An 18,922-nucleotide genomic window follows, 5' to 3' on the forward strand; every position below is an offset into this window, starting at 1 on the left:
ATTGTGCTAATCTAATTTGTAAATTTAAATTTGAGCAACTTTGTTGCCTATATATAGGCCTATGTGTTAAATTCAACTTTCTTTGGTGATCACTTGGGTATCCTTGCATTGAATAATTACATACAAGTTCATTCAATTAAGAATCGACATATCATTAATATATTACTAACATAATGATGAGTCGTATCAAATAATATGTCGGAATCCATAATTTGATAATTTTTAATTGATTGAGTGTATAAATTATTTTAGACATCCTGATATATATAAGAATTTCCCCTCGTCTACCCAATAAGGTAAAAATAGACCAGAAAAGTAATACATACGCTAATGAAAAGAGCGATCAAGCACACAAGAAAATCTAGGTGGGGTCATCCAGCGACCACTTAAATTTAGGGAAAGAATTTTTTCTGTCGGTGTTATATTAACAAAGGTAGAATCTTAAATTCTGCTTCATGATCACTCGTTAAGGGCAGCAACTTCTTTGTCTCCGCATTTTAGCTCCCCAGCTTATGCTCCCCATATCTCTGTAATTGCTCATCCTTGTTAGCTCTGTAAGCTGCGACTGCCATCTCTGTTCCCAATCATCTGTGTCATCTAATTCCTGTTCATAAAAAAGTGGTAAATCAAGATGAGAAACAAAACTAAAAAACCAACTTATCAAGACATGTGAATGCAAGTGATGATACATTGTTTTGTACATATACTTCAAAAAAATAATGCTCTTAAGGAACTTATTGGCCCTGTTTAATTTTTCTTTCCTTTTTCACAGCAAGTGTGGTATGTGTGACAATATTATGCAATAAACCCTAACTCCGCATACTCTCCATCAATTTTTTTCACATCGTCCTATCTCTGCTGCTCCCCAAATGAATTAATCATAATGTTAAATGTTGTAGTACGTGGTCAGTAACTTTTTTCAATAATTTACTCAAACAACTCATCGGCTCTATCATGTCGCCCTGCCTTGCAATGACAGCCTATAAGTGTATTCCATGTAACTGTGTCAGGATGTATCCCCTCGGACATCATCCTATCAAAGGTAGCCATTGCATGATCAAGGCAATCAAAATTGCCAAAAGTATCAATCATGACATTGTAAAAATGCCTATCAGGGCGCACCCCACTGTTTTTCATTTCCCTTAAAACCTGAAAGGATTTCTGCCACTCTCCTCTATCCGGATAATTAGCTAAAATTCTACTGAAAACATATGAATTAAGCATCACATTGCTCGCTTCCATTTCCTTCAACACAATTCTCGCCCTTTCCCATCTTCCTGCATTGCCATAAGCATCGATTAGCAGACTATAAGTGTGTTCATCTGGTGAAATCCCATTCCTCTCCGTCTCCGAAACAATAAATTCCGCATCTTTCAGTGAACCAGCTTTCACATACCCTTTAAGAAGTGCATTATAAGCTCTGGTCCTGGGTTTCAATCCGTTGTCATTCATTTCTTCAAAAATGGCCTCAGCTTCCACAGCCCTACCCGATTCTCCAAGGCCGATATAACTGCCACAAGAGTCGCCGTTCTGGGGCTCAATCCACTGCCTTGAACCATGCCTAGAAATTCCATTGCCCGGCTAAGATCACCAGCCTTTGCAAAGCCTATAATTACATCATTGGAGAGCTGAACGTCAAGCTCAAGCTTATCACACTGGATTTCATTATAAAGCTTTTGCAGAATCATTAAATCGATTCTGTCAGATCGCGTAAGAGACTGAATTATCAAGCTAAATTGACGAAATCCAGCGGGTAACCATCCTGGCGCATTCTAGAAATCAAAGTGAGTGCCTTTTCAAGATCGTTGCTGCGGGCACAGGCATTGATTAATGCATTGTGGGTTAAAGGAGACAATGTCTGCCTCTGAGAGAGCCAAAACGCCTCGGACAACTTATCCTAGCGGTCAAGCGCATGAATGAGAATCGAATAGAGCAGCTCATAGGAGAAACAGAGATTTCTGGAGCCATGAAACAACAGAGTGCGCTAAGTCGATGGAAGAGGAAGAAGAACAAAGAGATTTAAGGAGAGAGAGCCAGAGTGAACCAGGCACTGCCCTGTACGACTTAGCGAGCTGGAACTCTGTTGCATCTAGTGAAGTCGGTGAGGCGGAGTCCGAATCAGCGGCGCTTGCAGAAGACGATATTCGATTGGATAAGAAGTTAAGAAGTGGAGTGAAGTCTTAGCGGCGGCTCTGGAGGGGGAGAATATCGTCGATGTCACTTTGATCACTATCAAGTCGTTTCGAATAAGAGAAAGACGAATTCTCAAAATTAGTGGGAGCGGTTAGTGCGGTGTGAATGTGGTGGCTAAGAGTGGCGGTGGGGAGACAAGGTGGTGGCGGAGGAGGAGGATTGGAAAAGTAGTATGAATTGAAGGAAAGCGATTCGGGGAAGGCGGTGGAATAAGTAGCATTTTAAATAGGAGAGAGGAAAGCGAGCTAGCAATGGTGAAGCACCGGAGAAGGAGGCTTGGTTTATCAACGGACGAAAAAGACACGTGAAGTGTAGATTTTTTCCACGTTTTGCTGGCCAGCACGGCGTCGCGCGGATTAGGAATTGTTAAATGACGACGTTAAGAGGCAAATGAGTTAAAAATGTGCCGGAAACGGTGAAGACCATTAGCCGTCCACGTTCCTCATGGCTTTAATTTTGGACGACACTTCGTTCGATATAACTCTATATAATGTATTGAATAGATTGAATAGATTTTTATTATTTATTAATTTATATATATATATATATATAATGTAAATTAAAAATTAAAGTATTTAACAAAAAGTATATATAGTAAATATATTGATGTTAAATTATATAATTTAAAAATATGTTGTTATAATTATATATTATATATTAATTTTATTTTTTAATATAACTCTAAATACTTATATATTTATATAATTAGGTAAGGTTAAAAAACAAGAAAAAAATTAAAATATTTATGCCAATTATCAATTTTAGTAAAAACATTTAATTTTATCAACTTAATCATTAACCGATCCAAATGTTTCTAATTTTAATAATAAATTTAATTAAAAATAACTAACTCATCAGTTAATTAAAATAATTTAAAATTTTTCATTTGTTATCAATTTTAGCCACTCCTTTTAGTTTTTATTAATATATTCAATAATCTTAGAATGTTTATTAATTTTAACAAACTTGATGTTTATTAAAAAAATAATAAATGAATAATATAACTAATATTATTATTTGAATTTTTTTTTTCTCTCTTTCTTTCTACTTATATTTTTAATTCACATATTTTTCATTCAATTTAAGGCTAAAAAAAGAAAAATAAAATATTTAAAAATAAAATATGAACAAATAATAAAACCAAAATAAATATAATTATAATTTTCAAAATGATAGATAAATTAATTAAAATAATAATTTTTATCAATTTTAGAACAATTGCTAGAATTGATATAAAAATAAAAGATTGACTAATATTAATAATGTATGTAAATATTTAAATTATTTTTTATAACACCCAAAATTTTTAAATTTATTATTTTGTGAGTAATATTAATATTTTATTTTATTTAAATTTTAGAAAATTATTTGAAATTTTTTTCGGATTTTAGAAATCGGGTTTGATTTTCTGAAAATATAAAATTTTGATGATTTTTAAAAATTAATGTAAAGACCAAGTGGCAAAACTAAAAATATATTTGGAGTCTACGAATTTTTTTGAGTTTTCTAGAATTTTTTCGGAATTTTTTGGTCTCGTTTTCTATCCCAAGACAGAGTAAAAATTCAAAATTTTGTATCCTGAATCGGATTGGCCGAATTGAACTGAATCGGATCGGACCGATCGAATCGGACCTGCCTTTTCTTTTCTTCTTCTTCCCTACCCCGCGCGTCCCAACCTCTCTTCCTCTCTCTCCCGTTTTCTCTCTCCTCCCCATGCCGCGCCGCCGCCTCCCTACCTCGCCGACGCGCCGCCCCAGCCTTCCCCCACCGCCGGCCGACCTTCCAGGAGGCCGAAAACAACGCGCGAAGAGGCGCGAAGCGCAGCGCGCCGTTTTAGTTTCCCAGCCGAAATCCAGCTGATCCAGCCACCGATTGGTTCGGGTCTTGTGTCAAATACCATCTACACCTCGAAAGCTTTCCATAGACACCAAGAACACCAAGATCCATTGAGCGGTTTGCCCAATTTTTGTCCGGGAAGTTTTAGCCCATTTCGATTTTTTGGGTAGATTTCTCGCAAACCGTGAATCCCACGAAAAAACGGAGAGTACCAGAGCGCTCCACTCGTCGAGAGCTTCGCGGCAATATAAATTTTAAAATTTTTCGACACCGTTTTTTGATGGGTCCCATGAAACTTCGTAGTATTTTTTCGAGCATTAAATGAGCTTAGAAAATTCCGTAAAAATTTTATACTAACCCCCGTGTTGTGAGCTTCGTGTAGGTACCTTCAATTCGCAGAAATTCGACGGTTGCCCAGGTTTGTGAAATTCCTGCCAAACAGACCGGCTATCAAAAAAGTCTTGGAATTTGATCGAGATTTTGGCTACCCCACCGTTTTCAGACGTCCCGAGCGCATCCCCGAAGTCGGAATCGACATAGGTAAACCAGAACCTTGCTTTTTCGTAATTTTCTAGTGCTTGAATTGGATTAAAAATCCATAAAATATTTGTGATAGCTCAGAAAATTATGATTCTTTTTGCAATAGCTTAGTAATATTGCTAAAGATCACTGGGCAAAGTTTTAGAATTTTTAGAACTTATTTGGGTAATTTTTGCAAAAAAGGTCAATTATAAGGACTAAATTGTAATTTTACATATTATGATTGATGATTGTTTGGATGGGCCCAGGAGGGGCTGTGTGATGTGATTGAGTTGTGGATATATGGTTTGTGGATATAGAAGTGTGTTTTAAGCCTTTTTGCAAGTTGGATAGGTTTTAGGTATAGGGGAGACTCTGCCGGATTTTCGGCATGACTTATGACATATTTGGTCTTTTCTTGGCTTGTATTGAGTCAATTGTATTAAATAATTATAATAAAATTATTAGGTGAGCCGGGACAACCTTCCCCCTCCGCCCAACCGCCACAGTGACTTCGGTTGAGACTATGAGTAAAATATTAATTTTAATTATAATTTCGATATTATTATATGTTCAAGCATGCCCATGCATCACTTATATGTATATATTTATATAGTTAAACTCTAGGCACGTTTTATGTTGCATTCACAACTTTTGAAGTGCCATAGATATTGTTGTGGTAATTTGGAGCAGTGTGCGTGAGTTGGCATGCGTGTGGTGTGGTGTTGGCTATGGACAGGACGGGTAGACACAGCTTGAGATCTTCGCTGGGACCGGGTCCTTCGGGGTAGACATGATTTGAGTTCTTCGCTGGGACCCCGATTTGGTTTATTAAGCGAAAGTCCGGCTTGAGTTCTTTGCTGGCACAGGTTGGATTAAGAGGGCTATATAGGAGATCAGCTCCCATATATGTATTGTTTGACATTATCGGGTATGTGAGTGCTGCAAATTACCTTTTTGATGTGATTTGTATGAAAATATTGATGACGTTGCATCTCACTCTACAGGGTGCATTAGCTTTAGATAGCTATAGAGATTATGGTTAAAATTGATATTTTACTTTCTGAGTTGAACACTCACTTCTGTTCATTATTTTTCCAGGCTACAGGAGGATTATTATTGTGGTTAACCTGCTTTTCTTCTTTGCAGGTCATTTATTTATGTTTGTGTAATTCTGTTAACTCCTGGAATTTTCGCATGTGTTAGAAATATTTATTTGATTTGTGTTTGTAATATAATTTGCCATGTTGGACCTGTAAACTTATTATATGCATGTATGTTGGACTGGATGAGGGAGCTTAGCTCCCATTTGACTTTATGTTATTATGAGTATGTAGAAGGTGAGCTGAGCTCCCTAATTGATTATATATTGTGTTTACAGGTCGGGTGAGTCAAAAACTCCCCGTTAAAAGGTCCATTTTATAACCGAACTCTGTCCGGTTGAATTCTTGAAATTGGGCCTAAAGGGGCCTTAGAGTTTGATCGAGAAATAATTTGGCTTACTACGGGCCTCGGGAGCTTTAGGCTGGCCCAAGTCCTAGTGCCGGTCCGGCCCATAGGTTGGGTCGTGACATTTTTGTCAGTTAAGTAATCCAGTTAGACTGATTGTTAAAATTGAAATTAATATCAAAGTTTAAGATTAAATTAACAAAATTAAAAAGTGTGACTAAAATTAAAAAATTTATAAATGTTTTGATTTTTTTAATCATTTTAGCTATTAAATAATAATGTAAAACATATAAATAGATAAAAATTTGAAATGAATAAGTATTTAAATTTGATATTATGATTTTTTAATATATTTTAATAATAAATTAAAATTTATTTTTATTTTAAACAATTAATTATTTAAATAAAGTCTAAATAATTTTTATGAATAGTATTTTTAAAAAAATTTTAATATGTTTATAAATTGCAATATTTTATTGATGTAAAGAATAAAATTAATTTGAAAATAGGACTAATTAATAAAAAAATTCTCAGCAGTTATTTTAATATTTTTTTAATTTTAGTTGGTTTTATTAAAATTGTAAAATTAGTGTTAATTTTATTCTTTTTACCTAAATTAGTCAAAATTGATGCAATTATAACAATTTTGTTAAAATTTCAATGAAAATTATTTTTAATTTATTATATTGAACAATAATTTGAGAATATAAAATTATTTATTTTTATTTTTAATAGAAATGAAATAAGTAAAATTCGTTTTCATATAAAAATAAATTTTAAGTTTGATTAAAACTATATTTTTAAAAATATAAATAATTGAAAAAAGGCTATAAATTTATGACTAATAATGTAGTTCATCTACTTAAATTTGATTAAAAATTAAAATTCATAATTTTAATATGTAGTTAACACTAAATTTTTATTTAATTAAATATATATATATATATATTAATCTTATTAAAATAATTAATAATTTTAATGAATTAATAATGCTTATAGGATTATAATTATAGAATTACTATATTAAGAATTATAATAATTTTTTAGTATAAGTAAAATTATTATTATTAAAATAATATTAAAATTTTAATTTATATTAATTATAGTAATATTTAAAAATGAAATTATTAGGTATTTTATAATAAATATTTTGTCGCTAAAAGTTATTAGTGATAATATAGAATATTATAGAATTAACATAACAAAGAATTTAGCGATAAATTTTCTATCGCTAAAAGATTAGTGACGATAATGTGTGAAAGGCATTAATTGTTAAAATTATTAGTGCTAAATAGTATAAGCGACAAAGTTATATAAATTAGCTAGCATGTAATTATTTATAATATACATTTTATGTGTTTGTAAATAATAGATAGATTAGTAATATTTTTATTTTTTATTTATTAATTTTTTATTATAGTTAATTTTTTCGTACAAAAATTTATATTTTATTGAAGTTAAATAAAAGGAGGATTAAAAATTTTAAATTTATATGAACTCTGAAATAAAAAAATTTTTATTTATATACATTTTAAATTTAATCTAAATAATAAGATATAATTATAATTAATTTTAAAAATGAAGGGTAATTTGAGCAAAACTAATGTCCCCCCTCCCTTCATATATTTATATGTAATATAAGATTATAGGTTAATTATATTTTTTATTTTTCACTTATTAACTTCTTATTTTAATTAGTTACTTCTTATAAAATTTTATATTTAAAAAGTAAAACTAAAAATTTTAAATTTATATGACCTCTAAAATTAAGAATTTTAAATTTATACAAATATTAAAATTAATTTAAATAATAAAAATATAATTATAATTAATTTTAAGGACAAATTATATTTTTAGCACAGGTAATATTCCCCTTCCCATATTTATATATAATATAGATCATGTGAAAATATAAATAAACCTATTTTTTGGGATGTTAATAATAACTTAAATCTTCAATTTTAATTGAAAAATCTGATATACCTCTATATTTTTATTTGAATCAATTAAATTCTTCATCTTTAATGTATGTAAGAATTACACTATTTCAAAATTATAAAAATAAAATTTCCTAAATTTTTCTCAAATAAAGCAAGTAGAGACTTATTGTAGTAAAATAATAATTTTGAAAAATTATTAAGCACATGAAAAAGAAATAAGATTTTTAAATGTCCAAATTATAGAATAAAATTAATTAAATTTATTAATAAAATGAATTAAAATGACAAAATCTTATTCTAATCAATTGAATAAATAGGTCAAAAACACTAAAATTAAAATTATACAAATAATTTCACTTTAAGAAAATAAATATTTTTTTAATTAGATATGTTTAATTTAATATTATTGCAATGAAATCATTAATTTTCTATGTGGGATGTGAAAGTAAAGATAATTTTTAATGATTTTTTTTATTTATAATAAAATATTTTAATTAAAATTTGTTTTATGAATTTCAATATTTTTTTAAATATTACGTATTAGAATAATTATTGTTTTAAAAAATTTATATTATAATATTACAAAAAAAATTATAATATATTTTTGGTGAGCCACCGATTAAGTCAAGTTCTACCGCTTATTATCATTGGGTTAACTTAATCGATTGCTAATAATCAATATTTAATATATTGTTGTCCCAAAATAGTCCAAGAGGGGGATGAATTGGACTTTAACAATTTTTCGGTCCTTGCTTGTAGCCTAATGAAAAATTGTGGCTTTGTTAAACTAGGTGCTTCTTTATATATAATGAAAGTAATATGTGTTTCAACAATGTGTTCCTAAGTTGCAATTCAAGTCTCAATCAATATTTATAGCAATTTTTAACATAACATGCATCATACAATATTCAACTAATTTCTCAACTCACTAAATATATCCTCAAGTTTATCAATTTAATCTATTCAATCAACATTCAATATCATGTATAAAAATTTAAATTGCACAAAAGTAAGGAGGTCAAGGTTAGAGAGATCAAACACAATGATTTTTATAGTGGTTCAGCTTAACTAGCCTACATCCACTCTCTCAAAGAACCCTCTTTGAGTCTTCTCTCTACTATTTACTCTTTTAAAGGCAAGAGACCAAAAGCCCTTTACAACTTTTCAACACTAAGCTTTTACCAAGGTAGCTTGAACCCTTGACAAGTGCTATCTCAAGCACTCACACTCTCAAGCTTCAATAGGTGCTTGTACAACCTCTCTTAAATGCAATTCAATGTTGTAACACTCACTCTTACTCAATACAAATCAAACTATAAAGAAGAAATGAGTTGATTTGCCAATAGTAGCTCAAAAACTTTAAAGCTCTTGAATGAAAGCAATAAATGAAAAATCAAAGTTGGAGTTTAAATGTAAGCTTTCATCAAGTGTAAAATGAAGTAAAGAAGGTGTATATATAGTCCCAAATCATTTTAGACCGTTTGAAGCCTTTTTGGAACGTTATACAGACTGCTCAAGACAAAATGGCCGTTATTTTATCTTTTTGTGCGGAGTTGAGCAGTTCTGATCATTTAGTAAACTAATGAAATTTTGGCAACAGCGATAAACTAGTTAGTAAACTAATGTTTTAGCAAACACATTAGCAAACTAATATTTTAGCAAAGCAGTTAGCAAACTAAGTCAACAGCTGCATGTCTCAACTTGTAAAAAAAAAATGATTTAGACCTTAAGAGAAAAATAAGTTTCAATAGCAATATCCAAGGTCATGATTAGAGAGAAAAAAAAATTATAAAATAATTAGAAAATAAAGTTTCATTTTTGAGCTCCATTCGACTAAACTCTCATCTATTCTTTTCACATAAGTCCTAAGACTCAATTTCTAACTCTATGACTTTCATACCTTTACTTTGAGTCTTGACTTTCATAATCTTGTTCTTTTCTCTTCTTGGATTTATCTTGAGATGCCTTTGAGTATTCTTTCTCCTTAGGTGCAACTTCAAAGGTTCTTTATACATAAGAAAAAGAATCTACACATCACTTTAAAGTTGGGTTAGATAGATTCTGTTTGAGTTTTGTTATCATCAATATCAATGCTCATTTTGAGCTACACGGGGTCAACAATCTCCCCCTTTTTGATGATGACAAAACTCAATTGAATCATCAATCAAGAATCAATAAAAATGAGCATAAGATTATGTATATCCAAGCAAGTTAGTATGCAGAAAAATGCTCCCCCTAAATATATGCACATAATTTCCAAAAAAATTATCAGCTATACAAAAGCTCCCCCTAAGTTTATGTTATAAAGCATGTTCATAAGATATTCACAATATTCAAAAAAAATAATATGCACATAAACATGCTTCCATTTTCAAAGTACTTCCATTTGCAAAGTATAAAACACATATCCATCCTATGCACATAAATATACTTCCATTTATCAAAGTATAAACACATAAACATGCTATTCTCCCCCTTTTGTCATCATCCAAAAAGGAAACAGGAGATATTAATCCAAAAAGAATCAAGTTAGCCCAAAGTTAAACGCAGTAAGGTAAACAGTAGCAAACTAAAAACCAATAGTAGCAAAAAGACTAGTAAACTAAAAATGCAGATAGGAAACTAAAAATCCAGATTATGTGCTAATCATTAAGTCTTTTGCTCCTGCGAGTGGCTTTGGAAGGCACCATCTTCTTCCTGGTGGGTTTAGCAGCAGGTGGCTGAGAACCTTGGTCAGCCAACTGGTCATGCTTCTATGGCTCATCCTCATAAGATGGGTTTGAAGGGCAGCAGCTAGGGACTGGTATGGATTTGACACGGTAGACTTAGATCTTTTTCTACCTTTCTTAGCTGGAGGTGCAGCAGCTGTAGAGAGTTGAGATGGAGCACTCTCTTGGTGATCCTTTAGAGAGGCTTCCTTCTGCTGTGTAGAGGCAGCTGCAGGTTCCAGAAGTGGTTCACTCTGAGGTTCAACAGCTGGCTCACTTTCGGGTTCTACAACTTTTTCACTACCATGCTCAATAGGGACATCAGTTGCAGGTCCAACTTCAGGTTCAACAACCTGTTCACTAGTATGTTCAACAGGGGCTTCAACTGCAGGTTCAATTTCAGATTCAACCACTTGTTCACTTTCATGTGCCACAGCAGCTGGAGACTTACCAAGCCTAGTACCTTCACCCCTATCAGTACCATGAGCAGAGACTTGAGTAGCTGGAGATGAGGCATCATTTGCAGGTACAGCAGTCTCAACTTTGGTTGGGAAACCAGTTTCCTTGGCCTGCTAAAGATCTACAATCAGTTTCTTCAATTCCTCATTTTGAGTAAGCAAGTGACTCACTTTGTAGTCAACCACATCCACAAATTTTCTCAGAAGTTCAATAGACTGATGTGTTGTACTAAATTGCTCATTAATAGCAGTTTTTAGCCCTTGAAGCTCACTCATAAACTCACTTGTAGAATCTGAACCAGCTTTAGCTGAGGAAGAACCACCTTTTTCAAACCGTTTCTTTCTTCCATCAATATCAGAGTGAATTTCTCTAAGCACAATCAAATCTGTCCTAGAACTTTCCTTAGAGACATTTATACTCAACTCTTTAAACAAAGCAGTCAAGAGATGTGGATAAGGTAATTTTCCAATCCCGTAAGCTTTACACATATTCTTGAAAATCAAATAAGCCAAATTCATCCTTACTTTGTTGACAATGTGCCACATGATGCACATATCCAGGTAACTCAAATAGCCATAGCTGCCAGACTTAGGACAAAAAATGTAGTTCACCATACTGTGAATGATTTTAATATGTTGAAAAGCTTTTGTGCTAGTGGACTTTTCATTAGTGGCAGTGTTGGCAGGGAAGACTTCATTTTCAAACTCAGCCAAGTTAAAGCCTGGAACCCTAGCAACATCTCTATGAGTGGAGATTTTATTTCCATCATTAGGCAATTTTAAAGCCTTAGCAATCATCTCAACAGAAACAACATACGCACTATTATTCAAAACAACTTCAAATTTGTCTTCGTCATTAGCTGTTCTTAGAGTTCTATAAAAGTCTTGAACCAGTCTAGGGTAATACGCATTTGTACACTCACAAACAGTCATCCATTCTTGAAACTCAAAAAGTTCTTTGAATTAAAAATTTACCTGACCAAAGTAATCCCATTTGATGAATTTACAATCAAGCAGCGCTTTATCAACAGAACCCGAAGATTGGGCAGCACCCTTTTTGTGTTGGGTATCAATCCCGCGCATTTTTCTCCCCTTTTTCTTTTCTGGTGCCGATACAGCGGGTTCGACAACCTTAGATGGGTCGGAGGATGCACTAGTTGATTCAGGTTCAGGTGAGTTCTTCTTTTCTTTCAATTTCTTCCGTAATGCGGCGACAGGGAGATCTTCAGATGGCGACGAGGACGACGAAGCAGCAGCAGCAGCAGGGGTTTTGCGTTTAGTGCGAGCCATTGATGGGAAATAGAGACTAAGATGAATGGTGAAATCTAAAATGGCTTTCATTGCAGGGATGAATGAAGGAGAGATGAGAGAGATAAGCGGTTTGATGAAAATGGGTTAGATTTGCCCAAAAAAAATTTTTGGAAGTGTAATGCCATAAGCCAATGCAGAGGAGAGAGGAAAAATGGGTGACGGTTTCGTGTAGCAGAGGTTTAAGTTTCTTGAGTCCCGCGCTTTTCTATTTTAGTGTACTTTATCTGAATTTTTTTTTTATTTCAAATATGTCTATCTATCTTTATATGCACATATATATATATTTCTATATGTCTGACACAACACTGAGAATGTGTTACCAAATGTGAATAGATAAGTGCATTGTTTGAAGTGCAGAGAGTTTCAAGCACAATCACTTTTTGGTTTGAAATTTGAACAGTACACGATATAGCAAACTAATTTTAGTCACGCAACATTAGCATATAACTTAGTAAACTAATTTCTCGAGTACACAAACAAGTTAGCTAATGTTCTTTAGAGTTTTCTCAGCAAACTTATATCACAACAAATTACTCACACATTAGATAAAATGCAAATATATTAAATTACTATGACTTAAATTTCAAGCAAGTGGTTCACTCATGCCAATTTCCCTTCTAATTTTACAAAAGGTTTCCTCATTAAGTGGTTTTGTAAAAATATCAGCAAGTTGATTTTCAGAGGCAACAAATTCTATTTTGATATTTCCATTTTGAACATAATCTCTAATGAAATGATGTCTGATCTCAATATGTTTTGTTCTTGAATGTTGGACTGGATTTTTGATCAAGTTTATGGCACCTGTGTTGTCACACCTAATTGGAACAAGATTATATTTTAAACCAAAATCTTCCAATTGTTGTTTCATCCATAAAATTTGAGCAACACAACTACCAGCAGCTATATATTCTGCCTCAGCTGTAGATAAAGCTACTGAAGTTTGTTTCTTACTGTGCCAAGAAATTAGTGCAAGACCAAGAAATTGACAAGTACCTGAAGTACTTTTTCTATCCAATCTACTTCCAGCAAAATCGGAATCACTATAACCAACAAGATTAAATTATTCACATTTTGGATACCATAAACCAATTGAGTATGTGCCAATGAGATATCTTAAGATCTTTTTAACTGCACTTAGATGGGATTCTTTTGGACATGATTAAAATCTTGCACACAAGCAAACACTAAAGTGTATGTCTGGTCTAGATGCAGTAAGGTACAAAAGAGAGCCAATCATACCTCTATAAAGCTTTGTATCTACTTCTTTACCTTTTTCATCATTGTCCATTTTAATTGTTGAACTCATAGGAGTGCCCATGCTCTTCAACTCTTCCATTTTAGATTTCTTTAGCATATCCTTGATGTACTTTGATTGATTTATGAAGATGTCATCTTTCATTTGCTTAATTTGAAGCCCAAGGAAGAATGTGAGCTCACCCATCATGCTCATTTCAAATTCATTCTGCATAATCTTAGAAAATTTCTTGCAAAGAGATTCGTTAGTAGCACCAAAAATTATATCATCAACATAAATTTGCACAATGAGCATATCATTATGATGCTTCTTAACAAAGAGTGTTGTGTCCACTTTGCCTCTTTGGAAATCATTTTGTAAAAGGAATTTACTAAGCCTTTCATACCATGCTCTTGGAGCTTGTTTTAAACTATATAAAGCTTTAGTAAGTTTATAAACATGTTTTGGATGCTCATGATTTTCAAAGCCTAGAGGTTGTGCAACATACACCTCTTCATCAATATATGTCACACCTTACCCCTCTGTAAGGCATAACATGATCCCGTTGAATACTTAATGAACTACCGAACTTCACCTACCGATAACTCATTAAGTACCCTACAAGGGATTTTAAAACAATTTTCTTACATTTTGGAAGTGGTGAGCATTTTGGTAGGAATTAAAAACCATTTATTCAAAGTTTAAATACTAGTAAAAATTTTTGTCCATTTTAATTTTGCCGCAAATTTTATAAAAATTTTGACAGAGTTCCGTTTGTAATTAGAAAAAACAGTTCTTCAAACACCTGCGAAAAACACTTTCAAAAATTTTTCACAACTCCCAACCTCCAATAAACCTCAATTCAACTCAATTCAATTCACTTCAAAATAAATCCACAATTAAATCAAAATTTATCATCACAAAATATTTAATAATTTCATTCACATGGCATAAAACATGAAATTCACATGTACAAATATTAAATTTACAGAAGAAAATCCAAAATAATATTATTACAATTTATTTACAACTGCTCAACTTACATTGATACATACAATATTTCTATATTTACATCAACATTATCTACAACGGCATAAAATAATACCCGTACAAAAATGATCGATGTGGTCCACAATTCGATAGCAGCTCACTCTGCTGCTTTCTCCTTGCTCTTATCTGCGACAGCAAAATAAGCTATCGCTGAGTATAAAAATACTCAGTGGTGCACAATAAAAATTTGAAATGCAATACATAAATCATTCATTATCAAAACACAGTTTAAATATTTCTCAATCATATTTCGCAAACTATCAGAGCTCATAATAACACAATTTAGTCAAATAATTTCATAAACACAGTGTTGCCAAAATCATACACAACTTAAGCCATGACACAAAATTTCTGATCAATGTCGTGTTATACACCACGACAAAGCAATCTACAACCCCATTAATCGAAATCAATGAGGGAGGTGGCTAGCTAGCTAATGAGTACTCATCAGATCTCAACCTCAACTGGCAAGCCAGAGAGGGAGGAAAATAAACGATCTCAACCCCATAAATGGAGGAGGAATAATGTGATACTGTAATGCTAAGTGTGAACACAAAATCAATTCAAAACAATTTATTCAAATAATTTATGAAAAATCTAATCAATTTCCAAAGTCATATTTGCGATTATAAAATGGCAACACAGTACATAATTAATCACAGAGGTCAAATTTTTTAGAATAAAATATTTAAAGAAGAATTATTGTGCACAGACCTGACGTGAGTCGCCTCTAGGCCTTGACTCAGTCTCTCAGAGCTTCCAAGTCTTTTTTAGCTGAAACACATAGTTTCATAGTGTTTCAGTACCATAACTTAGCATAAATCCAAAAAAAAATTTCACTCAATTTTTACCTAGCTTTAATGAGCTAATTTCGACGTTCTCGAAGTTTTTGTGTTTCGGATTACTATTTACTACACTATTCAAGTCAAATTGTTGACTTTTTAAGGCTTAATAGGTATGGGAACTTCAACTTCACCCACATACCACATTTTGGTCATTAAATTTGTTGGTTTTGGTCATTTTCTCAAAGTTTAAGTCCTTTTGGCAAAATTGTCAAATTTTCAGTTTTGGTATCCCTAATTGCATTGTTCTATTGGTCAATCTACTGTTAGAATTTGATAAAACTTCCTTCATAGAAAATGTTCCTTATTGTCTTTAGTTTATTCTCATTTTTGGATCACTCCAATTGGAGTTTTGTAGCTCAAGTTATGGCCATTTGAACTAGGGCTGCCGGATTAGAAACAACCCAGATTTTCTGGGTAAATTTTGGTGCTGGCAGATTTGGGTCACTAACTTGGGGTGGCCAAATGGCTTGGTTGCTGGCAGAATTTGGACTTGTGTTCTTCATGAAAGTTTTAGGCCTATATCTCATCTAACCACTAGTAAAATTTCAGGTCAATTTGACCTGCCTAGCTTCAGTTATGACCAAATGAACAAACACTGTTCATTTGGTCAATTTGTACAGTGGCAGACTGCACTTATCCAACTTTGGTCAATTTGTTCACTAGGTTTTGGTCAGTTTTTTGGCATGGTTCCTGAATGAAAATTGTGTCATTTTATGTCTATTTTCATCCCCAATTGGTGCCATATCAATTGGACTTGTAAAATTTCATTTTTGGTCCTTCAAAGTTGACTTGGTCATGATGCCAGCAGCATGACCATACACCCTCCGAATTTAGCTTCAATTCCAACAATTCAAACACAACTCATTTGGTCACAATTGACCATTTTTCACTTCACAATAGGTCAAACACACCATTTACTCATTTCTCCAAATTTTGCCTCAAACCCTAGGTCTCAAACCCTAACCACACTAATTTATTGCTTTTAATCACAACTAAGCATTTCAATCTTACTACCACTTTCATACAAGCTTGCTAACAATTTTAATTCATTCAAAACACATCATATTCTCATGCATCCATGGCTGGATAAAATTTCCTTTGGTCCTCTACAATTGTTTTCTTTTGATTTTAATTAAATTTCTAGGTTACTCAAACCATAAACATAACCAATAAACTAAAATTTTCAATTTAGATTGCTTACCTCACTTTGATATCCAATCTTCAATTTTTTTTCTCCTCTTTTCTTCTTTCTTTCTTGTTAATTTTCTTTCTCAAGGGAAGGGAATAAGGTTTTATGAAGTGATTATGGAAAAATTTGAGATTTGATAAGGGTTTCAAAGCTTGAAGACAAGCTTTAATGGAGGTTCATCAATGGTGAGGGAGAGGGAGATGGGAGGCGGCAATAAGGAAAAAAAAGATGACCCAAAATGATTTTTTTTTTCTTTTTATTTCTTTTATGTATTTTAGCTAATGGAAGACTCCAAAAAAATCAATTTAATTAATTATTAATTATAACACTTATGGCATCATGCATGATGTCATGCATGATGTCATCTCCCTACACCTTTTTACTTTTTCTCTTTCTTTTTTTTTTCTATTAGTTCTTTAATTTAATTCTCGATTCTGAAATTTTCTTTTCTCCGATTTTATTTGACAGTTAGGTCAGGAGTCAGCTCTCGGGGTCAATTGACCAAATTGCCCCTCGCCGGTTCATCCCGGTTTGCAAATAATTCCATATTTCTTCCGGCTCCCTGACCAAATTATTTGACTAGCTTAACAGTTCTTTTTCATGATTTTCTCTTTTCCACTGTGTTCATAAGAGTCCTAAGGACCGCGGCGTCACATTTTACGATTTGAAATTTGAGTTTAAAACGACTTCGCAGTCATTCCCGAGGAGGTCACCCATCGCTGTGACTCTCGGCTCGTTTAACTTCTTATGTTCTGTTTTTCTTATTTATACTTAACTAATTGAACATTACTAATTGTCACACCTTACCCCTTTGTAAGGCATAACATGATCCCGTAGAATACCTAATGAACTACCGCACTTTGCCTACCGATAACTCATTAAGTACCCTACAAGGGATTTTAAAACAATTTTCTTATTTTTGATAAGTGGTGAGCATTTTCTAATAAGTATTTAAAACATTTAGTTAATATTAAAACTAATTAATATTTTTTGTCCATTTTAGTTATCCGCAAATTTTATAAAAATTTTGACAGAGTTTCCTCTGTATTTTGAGAAAACCGTTCTTCGAATACCTGTAAAAAGCACTTCTAAAAAATTTTTCTCAACAGCTGCTTCAATTTAATACTCAATCTCAATCAATTTCTCAAATTCACAAGTTCAATAATTTCTTCAAAATACTGTCCATCAATATCATTTATTCATATTCCATTCAAGATAAACAATTTATATATTCATCATACTAAAATTTACATTCAGAAAGTCCAAACTAAAATTTATTACAACTTTTATAAAAACTTTGTACAAGCTGCTCAAGACCCATGTACATGTCCATACATTTATGTGCAATATATACATCAAAAGAAATATTTACAGTTAGGGTATAAATTATACCCGAAAACTTTAGGCTGGTAACTTCTCACACCTCAGCAGCTTAGTCTGCTGCTCCTTTAGTCTCTGTATCTGCGACAGCAATAAAAGCTATCGCTGAATACTAGGACTCAGTGGTGCACAATATACTAAATTAATCTTTATGCAAAACTTAAAGCACATTCATTCAAAAATTTGGCTAAACATGAAAATTAAATACAATCATGCATTGTGAGATTTTACATGTAAACCAAGTTCATTTCAAAGTATCAAAACACATTTCATAAAACCCACAGTTAGATCACGCCATTCGAAACAAATAGAATCTCAATAGCCAGAGGCTAAAGAGAAATCATATCACAAGGCTAGCTAGCTCAAATATATGGATATCCATTCACATCCTCTTCTACTGGCACACCTCAACACTTCTCCAGAGAAGGAATCAAAATTCAAAACTAATTACCCCCACTAGTCGTGCTAGTGAGGTGTTCAAATATGTGGTCATGACACTGTGGTTTCAAAACTTATCTTAACAATTTGCTAAACATTGTCTTTTCAAATATACATAATAACTTTCAACAATTTAGATCAAACATCATAAGAATGCCATAATCCGATATTTCATATTATTCAAAACGATATGCAAAAGATGATTATAAAAGTATATGTTGTGCACAAACCTCAAACGAGTCGCCTTTTGGCCTTGACTCGACTCCTCGGGTTCTGTCCTGGTATTCTTTTCTACTGAAACACGAAATTTTCCAATGTTTCAGTACTAAAACTTAAAATAAATCCAAAATAAACTTAACTTCACATTTACCT

At 32.4% G+C, this 18,922-nt stretch overlaps 1 pseudogene; it reads right to left on the reverse strand.

Annotated features, from left to right (window-relative positions):
* Nucleotides 1–466: 466 nt before the first annotated feature.
* Nucleotides 467–2,413, reverse strand: LOC110634119 (pentatricopeptide repeat-containing protein At5g42310, chloroplastic-like; annotated as a pseudogene).
* Between the last annotated feature and the right edge of the window lie 16,509 nt (nucleotides 2,414–18,922).

This window comes from Hevea brasiliensis, chromosome 8 (assembly GCF_030052815.1).
Source record: "Hevea brasiliensis isolate MT/VB/25A 57/8 chromosome 8, ASM3005281v1, whole genome shotgun sequence".
Classification (NCBI taxonomy): domain Eukaryota; kingdom Viridiplantae; phylum Streptophyta; class Magnoliopsida; order Malpighiales; family Euphorbiaceae; genus Hevea; species Hevea brasiliensis.